The following is a 22,711-nucleotide window of genomic DNA, read 5'->3' as shown; positions in this document are numbered from 1 at the left end:
CAACATAAAGTTGCCTTGCCGTCAAATGCTATGTTCCATCTTGATAAGTGAAAAAGAAAAAGCTTCGTTTATTGGTGGCGCACACTCTCCACGCGTAAATTTAACGTCACTGCGATTGTTCTTCAAATTCCTCTCCACTGCGAGTGTTCTTCTCCCCTTTATTTTACTCGAGTGTGTTCGTTGGATTCGATGCCTTGAAACCGAAGAACTGAGGCACATTTTTTATGCTCTGAACCACTGATTTCTCACTTTTTTAGGGTTGGATTTTCAGCAGTTAGTGGTCAGGGTTGGTGTGTTCATGGCGGTTACTTTGCAGAGCCTCCGCTTCTGTGGACCCGCCGCCACTGGCCCCGCCGGCGGAAGCTTCGAAGCTCTCAATCGGATTCTAGCTGACCTCTGCACCCGTGGAAATCCTAAGGTGATGTTTCCCATTTCAGCTCCTTTATTTTGTTTCTCTCTCTCGTTGGCTTGGTAGTTGTAGAAAGTGGAAACAATTTTGAAATCGCATTTCCTTGATTAGTAGCTGGAACTTGGGCTTTTAGCTGAAGAATAAGATTAGCTTAATAGTTCGATTGATTATCCTTCATTTGTAGGGAATTTAGATTTTGGCTTTGATTTATTCTTAGCAGGAGGGAACTTCGTTAGCATTGAAGAAACATGTGGAAGAAGAAGCTCGCGATCTAAGCGGGGAAGCATTTTCTCGTTTTATGGATCAGTTATATGATCGAATTTCGAACCTCCTGGAAAGTAATGATGTTGCACAAAATATGGGAGCTTTAAGAGCCATTGACGAGTTGATAGATGTGGCACTCGGGGAGAATGCCTCCAAGGTTTCCAGGTTTTCTAATTATATGCGGACGGTTTTTGAGATTAAGCGTGATCCTGAAATACTAGTCCTTGCTAGTAAAGTTCTTGGACATCTAGCCAGAGCTGGTGGTGCGATGACTGCAGATGAAGTGGAGTTTCAGGTTTGTTGAGGACATTGCTTTTTCTTTTCTTTTCATAGAGCAATCATTACCCTACGGGAATAGCATCAAATATATGCATCTGTTTCTCAGGTCAGAACTGCCCTGGAGTGGCTTCGCGGGGATAGAATAGAGTATCGCCGTTTTGCCGCTGTCTTAATTTTGAAGGTGCGTCCATGTGAGATTTTTTTGTTCGTTAAGAATGAATTTATTGAAAATTCCAAAGGTTACTTTTTTTTTGATAGAAAGTAGGCCTCATTAAAACCTCCTTCAAGCCCTGCCATGTTATGAAGGTAACATGACAGAACAAAGAAGGAGGAAAAGAGTGCGAAGAAACTTTTATTCACAAGAGCCAAATTACAAAGACTGAACAAACTCCTAAACTTTCAACTGAAGAACATAAGAATTAAAACAAACCACCTAACAAACAGGAAAATACAATTCCTGCTAATCAACACGATCATATAACCCAAAAATCACCCTATCCCATCTTTAGCTAGTTTGTCAGCTTCCCAGTTTGCCGCTCCAGTCAAACTCGAAACTATATCCTTCACCAAGGATAGATGCAAAGGGGGGCTTAAACATGGATTCTGGATCCACTTCAGAGCGTTAGATGAGTCTGATTCCACGATAAATCTCTGATTTGGGACAAAATCCAACTCCTCCATAAGACAAATTCCAAAGGTTGCTGCAAATTGTTGAAATTAATTTTTGTTGGAAAAGAATATTCTATTGAAGCTAGCTTTGCATTTTTATTACTATAGGAAATGGCAGAAAATGCTTCCACGGTATTCAATGTTCATGTACCTGAATTTGTTGATGCTATTTGGGTTGCATTGAGAGATCCAACATTGGCTGTTCGTGAGCGCGCTGTGGAAGCATTACGAGCGTGCCTCCGTGTTATTGAAAAACGTGAGACACGTTGGCGTGTGCAGTGGTTAGTTTATTGATTTTCGAGTTTTGATATCTCATTCTTTTTATTTTTTTCCATAAATTTGAACTTAATAGTGACATTAGCAAACCTAGCTTACTATTTTCTTTTATTTTAAATTAATAAATGTAGAAATATTTCTTCATGGTTTCTTAGGTTTTGGTGTCTGAGTTGAGTTCCTATTTGGTGTTGCTGCTATTTGATTTTTGTTCCAAAATTTCCCTTTTCCTACTATTGATCTGACCGTGTTCTCTTAATTTCAAATAAACTGAAGAGTAGGGGAATTATAGCTTGCCTTGCAATAGTAGTGCGTTATAGGGGGCTAATCTTGGTGGATTTGTGCCTGCTTTTTATTCATTAGATGCTCCTCTTTGTTGATTTTTTTGTGTATGAGGCAGCTCTTGTGTTTCCTTTCTTGCGCGTGCTCATTTATTTTAACCTCTGAACTTTGTTTTCTATTTTCCCCCTATGTTCATCTGTTGGTGTTTCCACAGGTATTACCGAATGTTTGAAGCTACACAAGATGGATTGGGAAATAATGCTCCTATTCACAGTATTCATGGTTCTTTGCTTGCTGTTGGAGAGCTTTTGAGGTTGGTGTGATGGTCTTATTTTCTATTTGTAAACAGAAAAGGACTTTAGGTCCTGTAATATTTGGTTTCTAGCTTGGAATCTATTGGTTTCCCCCACTGGATCATTCTGGGCCCCCTCGTTAAAATAAAAAAGAGAAAGAAATAGAAAAAGAAATTTTATTCTGTAGTGTGTTTCTGTAAGTGCCTCTTTGGTTTGAAAAATAAATACTGTTATACATACTTATGCATGTGCTGGATGGCCTTTCACCTAGTACTGATTAGTTTCTGTATATATAGCTTGTGATTAGCTTATACGTGTATGTGTATGTGTGGGTATATTTGTAGTATGCTCATCCTTAAGGAGAAGAAGATTATCTTTTCTATACAGAGAATATTTTATTGTCATATGACATGATATTTAGTTGTAAATGAGTTGTTAGTGGAACATTGGAATTATTATTCCGTTTATGTCATTAGCATAAAATAGTCTAGCCAAGCATCCTATTTTTACCTTTCTGTTTTATGACTGATGCTAGTTTTTGTTGTGGATAAACTTTATCCATCAGGAACACCGGTGAATTCATGATGTCAAGGTACAGAGAAGTTGCTGAAATCGTTCTTAGATACCTAGAACATCGTGATCGACTTGTTCGCCTTAGCATAACTTCATTGCTACCTCGCATTGCACATTTCCTGCGTGACAGATTTGTAACAAACTACTTGACGGTTAGTTGTTATTTCTCCTTAATAAAATCACATTATTATAACTAGCATGCAGATCCCTTTCAATCATGTGCATTTGGTTTTTTGATATCTTGCAGATATGCATGAAACATATCCTTACAGTTTTAAGAATCCCAGCTGAACGTGCCAGTGGGTTTATTGCCCTTGGGGAGATGGCTGGGGCTTTGGACGGAGAGCTTGTCCACTATTTGCCGACAATTACTTCTCTCTTACGTGATGCAGTGAGTCCTATTTGTCTCGTTATTCATGACCTTTCTTTTGGTTGCTTCTTTTTTTTTGTGTGTGTGTGTTTAATATGCATTTTGGTTGCTTTATTTGGATAAGAAAGAATTTGGCTAACTGTTTGCTTTCATATTACCTATCTGCAGATTGCTCCACGCAGAGGTAGACCGTCTCTCGAAGCTTTGGCCTGTGTTGGTAACATTGCAAAAGCTATGGGACCAGCAATGGAGTCCCATGTTCGTGGTCTTCTTGATGTTATGTTTTCTGCTGGTCTTTGTCCTACACTTGTTGAAGCCCTTGAGCAAATTACTGTCAGGTATGTAGGCAGCTATGACTATTCAAATTGTATTTGGAGGCTATTTGATAGTATGAATTTAATAAAATGCTTGTTCTGTTTCAGTATCCCGTCTTTGCTTCCCACTATTCAAGATCGACTACTTGATTGCATTTCCTTGGTTCTTTCGAAGTCTCATTATTCTCAGGGAAGGCCAGCTGTTGCCTTGGCTCGGGGCACTGCTGCTAATGTTCCCCAGCCAGTGTCTGAGCTTAGTGGTCCAGCCCTTGTTCAGCTTGCTTTACAGACTCTTGCTCATTTTAATTTCAAGGTCAGTTTACCTAAACTATATGGAGTGTCTGATGTCAACCATAGTTCATCACTAATTGTTCTATGTAGGGACATGAACTTCTTGAGTTTGCGAGAGGATCAATTGTTGTGTATCTTGATGATGAGGATGGAGCAACTCGAAAAGATGCTGCCTTATGCTGTTGCAAATTAGTTGCAAATTCCTTTTCTGATATCACTTCTTCACAATTTGGTTCGGGTCGGTCTAACCGAGCTGGAGGAAAGCGAAGGCGTCTCACCGAGGAGGTTTGTTTGTCTAGTTACAATTAGTAATAATCTTAATGATAATAGTTGGTGCATTTAGTGATGATATTAATGCATTATATTTTACCCGTGCCGAAATCTTTATCTTTTATGCTTGCTTATAAATTGATGTCCGGTTTTCAATAGCTTGTGGAGAAGCTTCTCATTGCAGCTGTTGCAGACGCTGATGTTACTGTTCGCCATTCAATATTTTCCTCTCTCCATGGAAATAGAGGATTTGATGATTTTTTGGCACAAGCTGATAGCTTGAGTGCGGTTTTTGCTGCTTTAAATGACGAGGTGCGATTTATTCCATACAGGCACAAATGTTTCTCTCATCTTCATATTATTAGTTTGTTGCTTCATAAGCCTATTAATGACCTTGATGACTGCTGGCATGTCTTCAATTTAATATTTGGGCTGCTGAATTATGAAATAAAAAATAGTTAGAAGTGTATCACAATTTAAGAGATTTCACTTTCTTGGGTTCTAGACAAAAGGGATGGAGTAATATGATGCTGCGTTGGACTGGACAAGTGCTCTTCTTTACATAAGAAATTGGAAAATTAATGCATTCGTAATTTCTTGGTCTATGGTGAAAAATAGGGTTTGTTAGCATTTTTCTATAGTTAAAGAGGACTTGATATTTACTGATTTGTAATTTTTTTCAAAATAGGGTTTATCAACATTTTCCCTCATTTAAAGAGGGCTTAATATTTTGTTTTATAGATAAGTCTGGTCTATGCACTAATTACTGTTCTTATCATCTTTAACTTACCCTAAATGAGACATTGTGCCTAATTGTCACCATACTGTTCTTATGCTGCTCTTGTGTCTGCACTTTTGCTCTGCTGTCTTTTCAACAGATTTTCAGTATCTTTTTTGATATATAAGTCTGGAAATTCTTTTTGCAAAGAGTTTGGAGACATGCATACTGATTAGATTAAGGACTGTCTCATGTTAGTCGGTTGTAGGATTCTAATCTTGATAGGCAGCACTTACCATGTGCTGAAATAACTGTGCCTTTTTGTTCCAACTTTTTGATTACTTTGTGTTTCACTTTAAGAATAGAGAATATTTCTGGTGCTATAGGATTTTGATGTGCGAGAATATGCAATATCGGTGGCTGGGAGATTATCAGAGAAAAATCCGGCATATGTTCTTCCAGCACTTCGTCGTCATCTTATACAATTATTGACATACTTAGGACAAAGGTAAAAAAAGAGAAACTTCTGTCCCCTCTATGAAGCATCGAATATTGACTTCTCCTATATTGTCAGCAGTGCAGATAACAAATGCAGAGAAGAGAGTGCAAAGTTGCTCGGTTGTTTAATACGCAACTGTGAACGACTAATACTCCCATACATTGCCCCAGTTCACAAGGTTTACTTATTTTTTTGCAGTGTTATTTAATTATTTTATTCTGCTTTCCACTTTTCTAGTTGCTACTCTTTTTTTTTTTTGGGGGGGGGTTAGGGTCATTTTCCTCAATGGGATACTGTCTTCATGATATTGAATGTTTTATTTTTCAGGCTCTTGTGGCAAGACTACTTGAGGGCACTGGAGTCAATGCCAATAATAGTTTTATAAGTGGAGTTCTTGTAACTGTTGGAGATCTTGCTAGAGTGGTAGGTCAACTTCTGTTTGTTTGCTTTTAGTATTTCACACGACATCATTTTTGTGCTACTATATTTAGTTTTATAGACATAGGAAAAGAATCGTGCTTGCATGAATTGGGAATTTATCAGTTGTATTATATATTAAGTTTGCTCTCTGATGAGAATCCTAGCTTGGTTGCTGCATAGCAGGTTGTAAGTTCCTTTGTATAACATTTTCTCTTGATATTCTTTGTTGGACTTTGACTTATTTTAGGGTGGTTTTGCGATGAGAGAATACATCTCCGAACTTATGCCTTTAATTGTTGAAGCATTATTGGATGGGGCAGCTGTCACCAAACGTGAAGTAGCTGTTGCTACTCTTGGTCAAGTTGTACAGAGTACTGGGTAAGACATCTTTTATTGCTTTGAAACTGTTGGAGGATCTTTCGGTTAACCCACATTCTTAAACTTATGCATGTTTTATGTTAGAAACGTTTGCCCCTTTCCTTCCATTAGTGGTGTTTAAGAGATTTACCTTGAATGGTGTTTGTTTTTTTTTTGATAAAATAAGGCCTCATTAAAACCCCCCTTCTTATCCTACATGTTACAAACATAACATGAAGGACATTGGAAGGAGGAAAAGAGTGCCTCTAACTTTTATTAATTAGAACAATAATACACCTCCACACTTCAACAACTAACAACTTCTTACAAAACAGAAAACCATAAATCTGAAAACAAAACACACCCTGAAACTCCTAAATAGGAGCTACCAAGGCATAACACCTTAACCATTGCACAAAACGTAAGTTCAGCCTATAACAGCTTTAGCTAATTCATCCGCTTCCCAATTTGCTGCTCTCGAGATGAGCCTTGTGATGATACCCTTCCTCTCCACAGTAGAAGCTATATCCCTTACAAAGGAATGAAACAAAGTAGTACTAAGGTTCGGATTATTAATCCATTTCAGAGCATTAGAAGAATCCGATTCCAAAATGATCCTCTGATTTGAAAAGAAATCAGCTTCAACTTCCTCAATAAGAATCAACCCTCTCTTGATCTCCAAAAGCTCTGCGAGTAAGGGAGGACCTCCCCCTACCTTCTCTGAAAAAGACCCAAGCACCATCCCGCTGCCATCTCTAGTCAAGCCACCTATTCCACCCTTATCCCAACCTTTGACCATTGCACCATCAACATTAACTTTTAAGAACCCTATCGGAGGAGGACTCCACCTAGAAGAAGGAAGATACCTCTTATTCAGATTGACATGTTGATCAGCTAGTTTTAAATCCCCCATCAAGGAATCAAAATGAAAATGAACATCCTTAACTGATGTTTCAAACCAAGAAACAGTTCTGAAACGTGAAATGAAGAACAACAACGCTGAATCAACCTTCCCATTCTGGAAAATCACCTCATTCCTACATTTCCAAACAGACCACAACACTGCTCTTGAAATAAACTTCCATATATTGGATCGCGGCACTAAGTCATCCCAGGCAATTAGGAAGTCCATCACCGAACTAGGAACCACAAAGAAAACATTCCAAAGCTTTAAAAACTTAGCCCACAAAACCCATACCACTTCACAGTGAAGAAACAAATGAGAGACCGACTCATTGTACTTCCTGCACAAAGGGCAGACAGAGTCTTCAACCCCAGAAACTCCTCTCTTCAGCAATTCCTCTTTCACCGCAACTCTATGATGAGCAAGTTGCCAAACAAAAGATTCCACACGTGGTGGAGCTACACCTTTCCAAACATACCGTTCCCAATTACTTTCTAATTGATCAATACCTTCCCTATCAAAATAGGACTTCATGCATGATTTTGCTGTAAAACAGCCCTCTCCATTTCCCAACCAAATCCAACAATCTTCCTCTACTAGAGACAAAGAAGAGCTATTCAACAGAGAGATAATTTGCAGCCACTGCTCAACCTCCCAATTCACCAAATTCCTTCTCATTTGAATATCCCAAACCCAACCCGAATCATTGTGCAATCTGAATTCTGCAACCTTACCTTCTTTGTTATTCGAAAGAGCAAATATCCTTGGAAACCTGTCTTTAGAGGAGCCGAACCCAACCAAACATCATGCCAAAACTGAACAGTTTCTCCATTTCCAGCCCTAACACACAAATTTCTCCTAAAACAGTCCCCAAATGCATCACTTGAAAAGTTCTTAACAACTCCTCTCCAAATCCAAGAACTACGAGCTGTCCAAGTATTCCGGATCATCAAAGAATTAGGATCCATATTGTAAACACAGCACACAACTGATTTCCACCAAGAATTTTTCTCTGCAGCAAATTTCCACACCCATTTCCCCATAAGAGCCCCTGTTGAATAGCAGCAGATTCGGAATCCCTAAACCCCCAACTTCTTTGGCTTACACACCATATCCCACTTGATCCAATGAATGTTCTTTTTATCTGATGATCCCCCCATAGAAACGATGCCATGATAGAGTTTAGTTTGTTGAGAACACTAATAGGGATCCGAAAAATAGAAAGATAGTGGATTGGAATAGAGCACAACACCGATTTGACCAAGATAGCCCTTCCAGCCAGAGATAAAGACTTGGCCTTCCAACCAGCCAAATTATTATAAAATTTTTGTACAACCGGTTCCCACAGGGAAAAAGAATTCCTCTTGGCCCCTAATGGAAGACCTAAGTACTTCGAAGGAAAAACTCCCCTTATGCACCCTATTTCCTTTGCCCATGAAACTAGTTCCTCCTCCCCCACATTAATTCCAAAAATTCTGCTCTTAGACAGATTCAACTTCAAACCCACCATCAGTTCATAAATTAAAAGTACCCTTCTAATATTCACCAAATCATGAATAGAAGCCTTACTAAAAATTATTAAATCATCCGCAAATTGCAAATGTGATAACATGAAAGAACGTTCATTAGAGCCTAATTCAAAACCCGAAAACAACCCCTTATTCACTGCTTTTACCAACATTAAATGTAGCAATTCCCCTCCCAAATTGAACAACAAAGGGGATAACGAGCAGCCTTGCCTTAGCCCTCTAGTAATGTGAATTTTCTCCGTAGGTGTGCCATTTACCAAAACTGAAATGGAAGCTGTTGAAACACACTTGTACATCCAAGAACTCCATCTAGCTCCAAACCCTATTTTACTCATTATTTTCAGCAAGATCCTCCAATCAACCGTATCAAAAGCTCTTTTGAAATCCACCTTAAAAACAACTCCCTTCAATCATTTTTTCCTCCAACAATCAATGCCTTCATTTGCTATAAACGAGCAATCTAAAATGTGCCTCCCCGGTATAAAAGCGAACTGTGAAGGACTAATAACTTCATTAATGCATAAGCTTAATCTTCTAGCCAGAACTTTTGAGAGAATTTTGTAGAAACCCCCAACTAGACTAATAGGCCTAAAGTCTTCAAGCCCCTCCGGATTGTCCCTCTTGGGAATAAGAGAGAGGAAAGAATGATTGGTTTCTATGTCCCATTCCTTTCCCTCATAAAAATCTTTAAAAAACAGCAGCAAAACTTCCTTCAGACTTGACCAAAACTTCTTAAAAAAACCTAAATTCAGTCCATCCGGGCCAGGTGCTTTATTACAATCCGAATTAGCGATTACACCCCAAATTTCCTCTTCAAAAAATGGCTTCTCGAGTGCCATACTCTGCTGATTCGATAGCTATAAAAAATCCAGTCCATCTCCTCAACTTCCAATGTATTTTCCTGATTAAACAACCCCTTGAAAAAGTGTACCACCGAAGCTTTAATTAATTTTGGATCTGAGATGTCTTCATTATCTACTTTGATGGATTTGATACCATTTCTCCTTCCTCTACCTCTTGCACACTGGTGGAAAAATCTAGTGTTCTTATCCCCATTCAAACTCCACTTCAATCTTGACTTTTGAAGCCAAATCAATTCATCTTTTTTATACAAGTCCCACAGCTCTTTCTTTGCTTCCACTAGGTTCTTCATAGACACCATGGAGAGACCTTGTTGCAGATTAAGTTCCATCTCCTGATTTCTTTCTCCAACCTATTTATTCTCTCGGGGATCTCAAGATAACCCTTCCCAAACCAATTCTTCACTGCATCCTGAACTCCTTTTAGTACACTGGAGATTGATTGTCTATTCTCCACATTACAAAGCTTGACCAGTTCTCCCTCCATCATCCTACAAAATCCATCTTCTTCCAAGACATAGTTAAACAATTTGAACGGTTTAGGGCCCCAATTCCAGCCCCTATTTTCCAGCAAGATGCTGTTATGATCTGAAACAGACCTTTCAAAGAGTCTTTGAGTTATCATAGGGAACAATGATAAAAATCTTTGATCCACTAGGAATCGATCAAGCCTCTCATAAGTTGGGATATCCCTATTGTTACACCATGTAAATCGACCTCCAACCAAAGGCAAATCCAGTAAATTAGCTTTGCTCATAAAATCTTTGAAAGCAAACATTGTAACTAAGTTCACTGCACCTCCCATCTTTTCATCCTGTGACATTACAACATTGAAGTCTCCTCCGAGACACACTGGACAGTCTATATTCTCTAAGAATGATAACAGCTCCCCGAAAAACGTCTCCTTTTCTGAATCAACACTCGGACCGTACACATTTATGAACCAACAGGATCCTTGTAACCCATCAATAATACTCTTAACTGCTACAAACCTCCTATGAATGATTTCCTCTATAATCTTACACTCTTTTCATTCCATAAAGTAATCAGACCTCCAGTAGAACCTACAGCTGCTGAAACTGCCGAAGCTGTCAACAAATTACCACCCATTTTCCTCACTACCAGCGGAGTCAACACTTCCATTTTCGATTCCTGAATGAATAAAATTACAGGCTTTCTCTCCTTAACAATCCTCCTTACAGCTCTAGCCTTAATCCTCCTACCCAAACCTCTAACATTCCAAGACAGTAAATTCCAACTAGTCATCTATATCCAGTCATAACCTTGAAATCCATCACCCTTAATTCCCCCCATGCGCTCCTCTCCCCTTAACCAATGGATTTGCTTTATTCATAAAAGCTTTTTTCCCCTCTCTAAATGAAATCCCTAACAATTTACTTACATTCCAGCTCTCCAATGCCTCTGCCCCATCCCCCTCCTCATTTCTATATTCATATTCCGAACTTGTACCTAAACAGCTCCTAGTTCCCCTCAACCTAGATCTTGAATAAACATGTTTATATTTGCCCCTTCCCATTCTACTCCCAGATACAATCCCCGAATTTCTATGAGAAGACAAGGAAACAGACCCCACCTGCACTGGAGTTTGACAATGTACAACATTATTTTCTGCTGTTTCAAAACAACATCCTTTGCTTAATCTTTCCTCCTCTTGATCCAACCCACTCCTCAAATGTAAATCCAGGCCCCTAATAAGCCCATTTCCGCAGTCAACTTTTTCATGCTCTATGGGAACACCTCCCAGACTTTTCCCATTTTCTCTCCCTTCATTAACTTCTTCTGACTTTTCCTGCTGTATGGAGACATCCCCTACTTCTGTCACATTTTTGCACAAAACAAAAGTATCTTCCATACCTATGTTTAAATTCAAACCTCCCTCGGTAGTTGTGTTTTTGCCTTGTTGAGAACTTCTAATTCAACACTCAATCCTATTCTGGGGTTCTGACAACTCTTGTACTCCCACCTACTCTTCTTGCATATTATGCACATCTTCCTTGCTCCACTCCGAAGAGCTTTCCTCCCATGGTTCCTCTGCAACTTCTTCTACCTCCATATCTGTTAATTCTGGGAAAAAATCCTCAGCACCATCAACTTTAATTTTGATCATGAATTTTCTCCCATACGTGATGATGATCTATTCTGGAATGTCATATGGACTCTCAACCCTTAGTAACAACTGCGCCACTCTGCAATCCACTCTATGTGCAGTTTGATCTTGGATTTTTACTACCTTGCCCCATCTGGATGCTAAGCTAGAAAAGAATGGGACCGACCAACAATTTAATGGGACACCAATCATTGAAATCGCACAATAAGCTAATGGAATGCCCCCTCCTCTACCACTAGTTCCAATATTTCAAACCAGAACATCAGGGCTTCCCATTTTTCTTCCATTGCAATCCTTCTCTCTTCAACCGACTGAAACACTACCAGACACGCATTCTTCGCATATCCCTACCTCATTACCTTAACTTTGAAGCCCTCATTTCGTAAGGCTTTCTGCACAAATTCTACTTCAAAAATATCTTTGCAAATGCCAGTAAGTGAAGATTTCAACCATAATCTCTCTTCCATCGGGATAAAGACTTCCAAAGATTTCTTCTCTTCCTTAGTATTCCTTGACTGCTTATTTGATGTCCCTCTGGAACTTTTTTCACCCCAACCACCGTGTCTCTATAAGTCCTTCCATCAAGGAACCTGCTCATTCGTTCCATTTTCTCTTTCCCTTGTGCTGGAGAAGTCAATCTTCTGCCCTTCAACTCTCCTATTTCGACCTTTTTGAAGCCCTCCTCACTAGCCCCTTCACGACTCTTCGTCTCAGATAACTTGTCATATTTAGCTACTGATACAGAAATTATCTTCTCGGCAATCCTGACATTATTCAACTTCTCCACCGCATTGAACAGATCCTTCTTGCTTGCAAAATGGACAAAAGCAAACGTACAATCCTTGTATTTCGGTCTGTTGTTAATAAAAGGAATAAACACCCTAATAACTTTTCCATGATAACTAAAATGTTCCCCTAAAGTTCTTCTGCTCACTCTCCTACTAAGATTATCGACGAACGCAGACCAAGAACCCCCTCCAAGAGCCTCTCCATCTTTGCCATCAGAATATCTGTTGTAATGGTGTATATCACCATAGGAGGTTATTACGTGTAATCTTTGTATTGGGTATTATTATTAATAAACTTTGAGGTACTCTTTTCTTCCTTCCAATGTTCGTTAACATACTTCTTAGTACGTGAACGAATACGAAGGGAGTTTTAATGAGACCTTCAACTTCTATAAAAGAAAGAGATTTATCTTGAATGGGTTATACAGGTATGTCATAGCTCCATATAACGAATACCCTCAATTACTTGGCCTACTTCTGAAATTGTTGAATGGCGAGTTAATGTGGTCTACCAGACGAGAAGTACTAAAGGTAATTGCTCTTGAACTTTGAATGCTGTTTGGTTGGTAACAGTTCAACTTTCTTGTCATGCTGAGTATACTTTGTTGTCTCCAGGTTCTTGGTATCATGGGTGCTTTGGATCCCCATGCACATAAAAGAAATCAGCAAAACTTGACTGGGTCTCATGGAGATGTTACCCGTGCTGCTAGTGATTCAGGTCAACATATCCCATCATCAATGGATGAACTGCCTATGGACCTTTGGCCATCATTTGCTACGTCTGAAGATTACTACTCCACTGTAGTGCCCAGCCTAATTTATTCTTCTTCTTGCTTGTTTTAACATTTTTTTTGTTTGTAGTAGAAGCTATATGCTCATTGCTACAATAATTGAATCCAGGTTGCTATCAATTCTCTCATGCGAATTCTTAGGGATCCATCTCTAGCCAGTTACCACCAAAAGGTGGTTGGGTCTCTCATGTTTATATTTAAGGTGCTTTTTGACCGTATGGATTTTAAATTTTTCTAACTTCAATATTTATCTTAGTTACTGTTTGATTAAAACTTGCTATTTTAACTTCTTTAAATCATTGATTTTCTCTTTTTGCGAGGTTAGTCAATGGGTCTGGGTTGTGTTCCATACTTGCCGAAGGTTTGTCTGTTAGCATTTCATCCAATTTTGGTTTTTATGCTTGTTTTCTGTTGGTTGATTTGCTGAACTGTGGATTATCATCTGGCTTTTTGTTTCTGTAGGTTTTGCATGATCTGTTTCAGATTGTTCGTACATGTGATGATCATCTGAAGGATTATATAACATGGAAGTTGGGTACTCTTGTGTCAATTGTGCGCCAGGTAAATTTAAATTCTTGAACCTTTCATGCATCTAATTGATGTTGACTTTCTTCTGGCATTTGATTTTGGGATTTTGATATTTATGTCAGCATATTCGTAAATATTTACCGGAGCTGCTATCGTTAATTTCTGAACTATGGTCATCATTCAGCTTGCCAGCTAGTACTCGCCCTTCACGTGGTTTTCCGGTATTTTTATATTTTAGTTTAAATGGACAAATAATTTGCTCTTGTATCTCTTGCGGATAGATTGTTAGATTGATTGTTTTGATTATTATTGTTCTTCTGTTTATCTTTCTTAAACTCGCCATACCTCTCTGGCTTAGGTACTGCATCTAGTTGAGCAACTTTGCTTAGCTCTCAATGATGAATTTCGAAAGTATCTTCCTGCTATTCTTCCATGTTGCATTCAAGTTTTGAGTGATGCAGAACGTTGCAATGATTACACCTATGTTCTTGACATCCTCCATACCTTGCAAGTGTTTGGTGGTTAGTAGCTGTACTTATTTCACTTTTTTGACAAGTCTATTATTTGCAACTGTGATGCTGCATGGAAACATGCAGCATACTGGTTAAGCATGTTGAAAGAAAAATAAACATCTGAATAGTTTTGTAAAACTTTATAGTAATTTACAAGTTACAAAATTATGAACATGATTTTTTCTTGTTTTGTTCTAGGTAATCTTTTACATGAAAATTTCAGTATCCCATGCTCATATAATCTAAATTTGTTAGTATGAGGTCAATGTGAGGTGGATTCCGAGAAGCTGTAATTGCGAGGCAGATTTGCTTGCAAAGGAGGGGATTGGGTAGTGGGTCACTTTTTTAGTACTGGGTTCGGAGGTTTTTTATCAAGGCGTTATAAGAGTGTGCTTAAGTTTTATGTATCTTAAAGGAGTGGTTTTAGTTTTATGTAATTTTTACATTATCAATATATTAAGGTTCTCTATTCCTCCTTCCCCTAGTAGGTTCTAACCTCATGGTAAGGACTACTAAGAAGGAGGTTTTTATGAGACCTACTTTTCCTATCAAAAAAAAAATCATCTCTAAATGATGGTATTCTGAAGGATTTCTTATTATGAGTACCTTGTAGGGACATTGGATGAACATATGCATCTACTTCTTCCTGCCCTTATTCGACTGTTTAAAGTCGATGGTTCTGTGGAAATAAGACGTGCTGCTATCAGAACTTTGACAAGATTAATCCCTTGCGTTCAGGTAGGTAGCAAGAATTTATAACATTGAAGAATCAGTTATCATGATTATTTAAATACATGTGGATTCAAGTTTTGTTCAACTTCCATTTTTATTCTGTTTGTTTTTTTCTTTCTTTTAATCAGGTTGCAGGTCACATATCTTCTCTAGTGCATCACTTGAAGATTGTTTTAGATGGGTGAGTTGTCTATTTCTTTTGTTTGAACTGCAGGCTTTAGAAAACTTCCCTATGCAGACTTATGTGTGGTCTATCACTTGCCTCATATCAGGAATGTTAGTGTGCTTGCATCTTTCCACATTTCTATGTTTGGTTTTGGATCCAAAAGAGTATCAATGGTTATGGTTGAGATAATTTGATTTAATTTGCCTTCAGGTTTTCTCAGGTAAATAAACAAGGATAATAAAATGATTGTTTATTATGATATCATAGGGCTGCAATCAACCTTGTAATTAATAGCCTATGAACCTTGTAATTTGTTTCAAACATGGGGATTCGCTAACGGTGGTAAGTGATGGATGGTTCTAATGGGTTGGAACCGTCAGCATCAGTGGAGGCTTGATGGAAGCACCTTGTTATTTTTATGTACTATGCCTATACCTATAAAAAAATTATTTACAGGAAAAATGATGAGATCCGTAAGGATGCTGTTGATGCACTCTGCTGTCTGGCACACGCCCTTGGAGAAGACTTCACTATTTTTATCCCATCTATACACAAACTTTTGTTGAAACACCGCTTACGGGTATTGCTTCTTACCATATCATTGGCTTTTGCATGAAAAAATGTTTCCTGCTACGTCCCATGGTCAAATTTAATATCGAGTTTATTTCAGCATAAAGAATTTGAGGAAATTGAAGGTCGTTTGAGGCGACGTGAGCCATTAATTGTTGGGAGCACGACAGCACAAAGATTAAGTCGACGACCTCCAGTGGAGGTTGTTAGTGACCCACTAAATGATGTGGAAAATGATCCTTATGAAGATGGGAATGATGTGCAAAGACATCCTAGAGGTCACCAGGTATCCTCTTATGACTGTATGATGAGCGGTTACTATTATTATTATTTCTCGTTAGGTTATTCATCAAGTATCCTATACATTCTGCCAAGTAGACATGCGATGCTAGCTTGAAAATGAAGCTTGCAAATAATCTTTATGACATATCAGTTTTAGCTGGTCATGTTGTGATCATAATTGTGATGATCAGTACTGGATTGACTGATCCTATGGCTGTAGTTGAGCGGTTTCTAAGTTCTTGGCATGCCCCGCTTTCTAGTTAATTGTGTTTCTAATTAATTGGTTACACATTTGAACGAAAAGAAAGTATGATCAGCAAATTTCTTATGTAAAATGAGAATATTAAACATTGCCTCATTTGCATGAACAGGCAAGTCATCTGCTATGTAGCATTTGATTTATTTATAGAAAGATTGGGTTTTCTTTTGGAGTTGTGCAAGTTATTTAGGGAGCTAGCTATGATTTTATGCTTATCGCTTTCCTGCTGTGAGCAGTTTCTGACTTTTAATAGCTTGTTATGTTGCATTTTTTTGATAGGAATAGAAGGCCTCGTTAAAAACCTCCTTGATTAAAAGAGCTTGTGGAAAAGCTCCTTAATCAGCGGAAGGAGGAAAAGAGTGCCTTAAGATTTCATTAACCATAAGAAACATAAGATACAACCAGAAAAGCCTCCCCCAACATAAACAAACAACCCAAAAACAGCCAGAAGAACCCTAAACAGCAACACTAACACAGCGAAATCCAACTAAGCTTACCGACAGTCACAAAAATGACTGACCAGATTTAACACCTTAACTACCCGAAAACCAACACAAAAACAAAGACAATTACAGCAGAAGCCGAATATCACAGCTGACTCAAACCAAAAAATCCAAAATCAAAAACAAAAAGCCCTGAACTTCCACTCGAAGAGTACAAGACTCTTCTTCTGCATTACTGCCTCTTCTAGCTCGACTTGTCGACATAGACCATCCTAAACTCCAACTATAGAGCCTTCAAGATCAGAAAAAACACCCTCTCCATGCACCTTCCTCTGAGACTTCTTGCTTTGACTTTAACTAGGCTTCCTTTGATGAGCAGAGAATTTTTCTTGAAAATTTCGGAGAGAACTAAATATAGCATTTCTCTCCTCCAAAGCTGTTTTTTTCTGACGCTCAACGACTTTCTCGGAATTCGACAGCCCCATCCCCTGACCAGCAGGCAATTCCTCGTGTACCACCAATACTTTAAATCCATCAAAAGGTATGGTCGAGGACGGCACAACTGGCAGCTGCATGTTATCTTTAATTACACCCTTAGACCCAAAAGTGCCACCAGTTTGACAGGCATGATCCTGCACAGCTGTCCCACTAACCGAACTAACAATCGGGAACTCCAAGAAACTATTACTATTTAATAAACCTTGGTCTGCCGAGAACCAACATTCCTAATTGGAGCCAAACGCCTACCACTAACAGCAAGAGACATGTGCTGCACATCTTTCGAAATTGCACTATCAATTCTAGCATCACACACTCCCAAATCTGAGCCCACATGAACCCCACTAGCTTCCTTCAAAATATTAAAATCTGCACTCCTTTGGCCAACTGAACCGAGCGTAGCTTCCCCATAACAGTTTGTCGGGTTATCACAAAACGGCAGCTTATGCCCATGCACATTAGACCCCACTTGCGCCCCCTAGCTACCTCCAAAGAATTAAAAGTGCCGCTCATCTGGCAATCAGACCCATGCGCAGCTGTACCGTAACAGACTGTCGGGGACACAACTTCCATAGCCCTTACCTCATCGGAACATGGACCATTTCCTACAACCTCGGCACTTGAACCACACATACCACCACCAGAATGCGTGCCTTCAAAACACGCTCGAGTTCCTAGCTGAGCTTCCTTAATATTAGTGGAATCAAGATTAACTCGAGAAATCGTTCCAGCATCTACCACCAACTCGGAAGGCTTAAACGGCGAGACACCACAAAGCTCCCCCTCCGTGGGCAACGGGGCTGCAACTGATGTATCCAACACAATGAATCAATCCAGACGGAATCTGGGCTAAAGCAAGGTTCAAATCAGAAACAAATACTGTAAAAGACTGTTCCCCAACTTTCAAAACACAGATTCTTCCAATCGATCTTTGCGGTTCGTAATGATATGAAAACATGCCCTATCAAATGAGGCAGGATTAACGGTTCCTACGTCAATGGAGATAAGAGCTCCCCATTTTTCTGCAATGTTTCTGAAAGTTGAATGGCACCACACAAACGGAGGGATCCTACTACACGATAACCATGCCCGCCGGCTGCTACACTGAAAGTTTTCCGACCACAGATCCGCTTTGTCAAAGCATTTATTCAACGCTCCAATATGATTTTTTAGAGTATAGTCCCTACTCTCTTCATCTTCAAATATAATCAAAATAGCTAAACCACTTAACCTCATAATTTTCGGGCCTAATATGCTTCCTTGTGCATAATAGCATCTAGCTCTTTCATTTTTAAAAATTTTCTGCTCCAACCAAACAATCTCTAAGAGTAATTAGCTTATCCTCGTCAACTACACCAATAATGGGCGCCTCTTGGACATCCGCCTCGCTGCTCTTGACCACAGCTGAATTTGAACCAGAATACTTTTTCCTCCAGAAAACATCACGAGGTTGAAATTTCGCCATGAACACTCTGATCTTTTTATCTTGAATCCAAGATCTATCGGCACAGATGATAGCCCTTCTCGCGTCCTCCACTCTAGAAAATCGGACAAAACCGAACTGACTACCTCCCTTGCTTCTTTTGCTAGGGATGAAAGAATCGACCACCTCGCCATATTTATCGAACAATAACCTAAGACCTTGATAATGAAGACAATCTGGAATATTGAAAATAATAACTGTAACGCAATTCTTCCCACCAGATCTTCTCAACTGACTCGCCATTAAAGGATTCGAAGGTGATAAAGAAAGAAAATTTTGAAAAACGTCTAAATTTTTAGAGAGAAGGAGGAGCTTCTCTCACTAAAAAGTGTGCTGCTCAACTCCTATATCGTTATTTTTTTCTTTATGACGGTGCTTGTGCATCTTATGCTCTTTATTCTTCTCCTTATCTCTTTGTTATGTTGCATTTGTTTTACACATTTATCTGGCTTGTTAATTTCTTGTGGAAGATCTGACAGTTTCTGTCAGTCTTAAACTATACAAGTTTTATATTCTTATGCTTGCTGGATTGACAAAAATTTGATTACTTTTTTCCATTATCTTGTACTCTGTACCTATGAAATCGTTCTTTGAAGTTACATTTTTTTTCATTTTTTTTCTTTAAATAATCTCCTCATGTTATTTCATGGGATCAATAGAGGTCATCATTGACATAAATTGCTTCTGTATAGGTCAATGATGGTCGCTTACGCACTGCTGGGGAGGCTTCTCAACGCAGTACAAAAGAAGATTGGGCAGAATGGATGAGGCATTTTAGCATTGAACTCTTAAAAGAATCTCCTTCTCCAGCATTACGAACCTGTGCTCGGCTTGCACAATCCCAGGTATCTATATTTGTAAGATTATGCTTATACATCATTTCCTTCAGAGTTAGGTTTCTAATCTGCTCCTTTTGCAGCCTTTTGTCGGGCGTGAGTTATTTGCTGCTGGTTTTGTAAGTTGCTGGTCTCAACTGAATGAGTCTAGTCAGAGGCAGTTGGTTCGAAGCTTGGAGATGGCCTTTTCTTCGCCTAATATTCCTCCTGAAATTTTGGCTACTCTTCTCAACTTGGTATCTCCCTTCAGCCAAATTTGATTGCTATTATCCTTTACTAGCTGATTTATTAGATTCACCATTGAAGACCATAATAATCTCTTGTCATTGCATGACTGCTGCTTAAGCAAAATATTTAAAAACTGTGGTAAAAAAGCAACTTAAGGTGCAAACATATAAGCAGTCATGTGATAAAGAAGCCCCTTTGCTGTAGCCAAGAAGCAGTTGTAACATAAATAACCGATTTGCTATGGCAGTCTAGGTAACATGCATTTGATAGAGAAGGTAATGTATTTCTTTGATTTATAAATACAAATATGTGATCATTTCAGGCTGAATTCATGGAGCGTGATGAAAGACCACTCCCTATAGATATACGACTTCTTGCTGCACTTGCTGAAAAGGTATGATTTCCTTGAGAAAAGTTTTTATGTAATATGCAATTTGACACATGGATGGTGAGATTTACCTTTCATATGGAACATACCAGTGTCGAGCATTTGCTAAGGCACTCCATTACAAAGAAATGGAATTTGAAGGTGCCCGCTCAAAGAAGATGGATGCCAACCCTGTTGCTGTAGTTGAAGCTCTCATACACATAAATAATCAGCTGCACCAGCATGAGGTATATCTGTTCAGTGTTCTTTCCTTCTAATATCTACATACTTTCCCCGAAGTTTCCCCCCTTGATTTATGTTGTGATTTCATGTTTTTTAACCTTTTTAGGCTGCCGTGGGGATATTAACTAATGCCCAGCAACACCTGGACGTTCAGTTGAAGGAATCATGGTATTAGATATTTTATTTTCTAAAAGATTTGTGGCATTAATGTCATTCAGGGAGCTTTTATGTCAGTTTTGTGCTTTTCGTTCCCTGATTTATTATTTCGTGCTGTCTTCCTCAAGTACACATATTTGTTGCAATGTGGAGGAAAAAAAGAAATTCTAATTACATATATTTGTGTTTATTAGGTATGAGAAATTGCAGAGATGGGATGATGCTCTTAAGGCATACACTGTCAAATCCTCTCAAGCATCCAGCCCACATCTTGTACTAGAAGCTACCCTAGGTATTAGCACAATGGCTCATTTAATTATTTGTCCAGTTCTTTCTTTTAATTCGTCCATGCTTCTTATTACTAAACTTCTCATAACAAAAACTTGGAATTCTTTGAATTTCTCTAAAAGAATGCAGAAAAAAGATTGCTGCAAATATGTTTCACTACTCACTAGGATGAGATATTATTGACTCAGAACATATATTAAGAGTTGTCTATGTTTATAGTCCGAGGGAAGCAAAATTAATACTGATAGTTTTGCATTCTCTTCCTCAACTCTTTTCATTTTTTATTTTCTAAAGTTTCATTTAGGACACATTTGGTTAGGCATTTTTAGGGGTCAATATATTTTTATTCTCAAGCAATTTTTGATAGACAAAATGCTCCTATTGTTGTATTCAAGTTAGCTCTTAATAAGCTGAATTATGATGTTTCTCTGGAACTTTTATTTTATTTTAAAAAAATAGAAAAGCCTTGAGTGAGTTTTTTTTTTTGGATAGAAGTTGGAGGTCTCATTAAAAGCCCCCTTCATGCTTTTCAGAATACTATCATGTATCCGAAAAGTAGCGGAAGGAGGAAAAGAGTACCTCGGATTTTATTACCACATGAAACATTACAAGGGGGTCCAGTACATCACCATCTATAAAATTCCCTAAACTGTTGTCAGCAATTTTTTATGTTTTCATTTGCTGACTTAAAATTTCCACATATCTGTATTTTTCATAATCATATTTGAGCTCAGAAAGGATAGTTTACTTCCTATATAAGTGTATAATAGTTTCTTGAAGTGTTTAATGTGGTGTGTATGTTGTAGGGCGAATGCGATGCCTTGCTGCATTGGCACGATATGAAGAACTTAACAACTTGTGCAAAGAGCATTGGACTCCAGCTGAGCCCTCTGCTCGATTGGAAATGGCACCGATGGTTGTTATTTATGACATAGTATGTGTCAATGTTTTCTATATTGTACTTGTAATCATGAGTTTATTCTTTAGGCTGCGAATGCTGCTTGGAACATGGGAGAATGGGATCAAATGGCCGAGTATGTGTCTCGATTAGATGATGGTGGTGAAACCAACTCCGGGCTTTAGGGAACACTGCTGCTACTGGTGATGGAAGCAGTAACGGTACATTCTTCAGAGCTGTTCTGCTAGTTCGGAGGGGAAAGGTACTTTTCTAGCCTATACTCAGCACTTCTATTAATTCTTGTGAATGCCATCATCTATTCCTATATGCATTTTGCAGTATGATGAGGCACGCAATTATGTTGAGAGGGCGAGAAAGTGCCTGGCAACAGAGCTTGCTGCTTTGGTTAGTCTCTTAACTCTAATTTCTTGAAATGTGTACTAGTCCCCCCCCCCCCCCGGCCACCATTTTCTTCAGCATCATTTCATTCTTTATATTAGCCAATACTCTAAATCGCTACTTGTCAGTTTCTAGAACATATCCAACATTATTCACATATTCCTTGACCTTATGGGTCTAGCTCCTTTGTGCTTTGAAAATTGTTGAAAGAGAAAGTAAAACACCATTTAGGTATAATTAAGTTCCCTGTGCCACTTTCCCAGTTATGTGTGTAGGTGTGTATGGGTTCTTTGTTGGTATGGCATAATGGCAAAGATTGTTATAAGGCTCATTTGGTACATGATATAAAAAAGCATGGAATTACTTAAATAAAATTATAGAACTATAGCTTTTGCTGTGGTTCAGACTTCAGGACCCTGAAGTCTATAATTGTTTTCTTAAATAAAATAGCTTTGCTCTATTTAATATTACTATAATTTTTTCTTGTATACAATACCTTCAATGATGCCATTTGATTTCTGGTGATGGAGGTTCAAAAATTT

General features: G+C 38.5%; 1 pseudogene; it reads left to right on the top strand.

The window, feature by feature from the left end:
- Positions 1–22,223, top strand: LOC120123938 (annotated as a pseudogene).
- Positions 22,224–22,711: the final 488 nt, after the last annotated feature.

Source organism: Hibiscus syriacus, unplaced genomic scaffold, assembly GCF_006381635.1.
Source record: "Hibiscus syriacus cultivar Baekdansim isolate YM2019G1 unplaced genomic scaffold, ASM638163v2 tig00110406_pilon, whole genome shotgun sequence".
Taxonomy (NCBI): Eukaryota; Viridiplantae; Streptophyta; class Magnoliopsida; order Malvales; family Malvaceae; genus Hibiscus; species Hibiscus syriacus.
The sequence above is the reverse complement of the archived record's forward strand: the minus strand, read 5'-3'. Positions and strand labels throughout refer to the sequence as shown.